The following is a 2,278-nucleotide window of genomic DNA, read 5'->3' on the forward strand; positions in this document are numbered from 1 at the left end:
CTATTAGTTCAATCATGTTCTATCTACACAAACACCATAGGAAATGAGAAGAGTGGTACAAAAGAACACCATAACCAAATTCACCCAAAATTTTGGCTGGTCTCCTTCCTTAGACATTGACTTCTCTGGATGGACAAGTGCAACCCTAATGAAGCTTAAATTGTTCTGAAAACAGCAAAATGCCCTAAAGAAATGAAGGATTCCTGGACTCTCACTGTACTTGACTGTCCAGTTGTTCTGCCTTAATCTTCTATTTGTTTATGACTTCTTATATGTTAATCAAAGGACTAGACCACTTCCTCTTACCCATATCAATTGGTTCTACAATCAGCCTAAAGTTTCCTCTACTTGCCCTTTTTCTTCACAGTTTTCCTCTTAGGATTCTGGCCTTTAAGAATAGAAAGGAAAACATGTTATTTACTTACCACAATTGATGGCCACTACAGATAACCTTACTGACTCAATTTGCTACCTGTTCTCAGTAAATGCCTCTGCCCAGGACAATAATCTGTCCCTATCACTAATCCTAGGTTCTTCACTTGTATGTAACCTATAAAGAAACACCACCTGGTGTTGCCTATTAAGACCAGGTAACACCCTTCTGAATGATACCATGTTTAACCACCCCATCTAAGTCAATTGTTGTCCTATATTCAGACTCAGCATGCATTTTTTGATGAACCTATAAACATTTTCTAGAAAGATTAGCACAGTAGAAAATTTCTCTTAGGTAATGTTATCCATTAGCATTTATTAAGTTCACAAAACATTTCCAAATGGATATTATAATTAGTCGGATCCCTAATATCTAAAAGCTGTATGCTTTGATTAACAAAAAACTGGTTTTCACCATTTAACTCCTGTTACATTTCAGCCTATCTTAAGAAACAATACTTCATGGTCTATCCAAAACACTGATATTTGACTTCAAAAACAAGAAAATGTTTGCACACCTGTAAGACCAGCACTCTGGAGACAAGAAGATAACGAGTTTGAGACCAGCCTGGGACACAACAAGACCTTGTTTCAAAAAAATGGTCATGCATGAAGCATATTGCTGGATCCTGCTTTTTTTAATGTATTTTATGGAAGGGTCTACAGGGTGTTCAGGGTCTCACTACTAGAATCAGACTCATAGTGATCCGCCTGTTTAGATCCTCCCAAGAGCTGGGATTACAGGCACTACCACGCCCAGTCTCTGGATCTTGCTTCTTGATCCATTCTGTTAGTCTGTTTCTTTTGATTGTGAATTAAGACCATTTACATTGACCATTATAGCTGATATATATTGCCTTATTCTTCTCATATTATTTTCCAGTTGTTGGTCTCCTGTCTTTCCCCCTCAGTTTAATTGTTTACTCTACCTGGTGGCTTCTTTCTATTGGTATTTTGTAATTATGGTCTTCATTTTTCTTCTATAATATTCTTCAGAACATTTTGGAGAGCTGGGTTAGTTGTCATAAATTTCTTCAATTGTTCTTTCTCATGGAAGTATCTTATTTCTATGCTGATTTTGAAAGATAATTTTGTAGGTATGTCAATCTGGGTTGAAATTTATTTTAGTTTATTTATAGTGCTTCTGGTTGACCTGTATACTAAGGATACCAACCTAAAGCCTGGAAAACACCCTTTCCATTTCAATTTGAACTTATTTCATGAGTCTAGAGCTCAAATATTCAATCACATTTGTTTCGTAATTTAAGAAAAGACCAAAAGAATGTTAATCCTAACTTTTTGCCAGATATTGTAAGCCAGTGATACAAAGCTAAATGAATGAAACTCCTGCCTTCCAGGAGCTCCCCATCTGGTATCCTTACATTGGAGAGGCGTGCCATAGACTCCACTTTCTTCTTTTTATTTTATTTTTTAAGATAAAAGCACTTTTTGTTTTATTAAAAGAAAACATCAGGCTGGCAAGATAGCTCAGCAGATTAAAGGGCCTGCTCACCAAGCTTAGGCAAGTGCAGGGATGTGGTTTGATCTCCATCACCACATGCGATGCCAACCCTGCCCCCAGGGCAGGCTGAGCCGGCCAGAGTCTGGGCGTGGTGGTGTACACCTGTAATCCCAGTGCTGGGGAGGCTGAAAGCATGGGGATCACCACGAGTCTGAACAGGGAAAGAAAAAGAGAGAGGAAGGGAGGGATGGAGTTAGGGAGGAATGGAGAGACAGAGGGATGGAGAGAGTGAGGGAGAGAGAGGAAAGGAGGGAGTGAGGGAGGAGAGGGAGAGAGGGAGGGAGGGAGTGGGATGAAAGAAGAAAGAAAGAAAGAAAGAAA

The sequence above is a fragment of the Octodon degus genome, unplaced genomic scaffold (assembly GCF_000260255.1).
Source record: "Octodon degus isolate 3935 unplaced genomic scaffold, OctDeg1.0 scaffold00315, whole genome shotgun sequence".
Lineage (NCBI taxonomy): Eukaryota > Metazoa > Chordata > Mammalia > Rodentia > Octodontidae > Octodon > Octodon degus.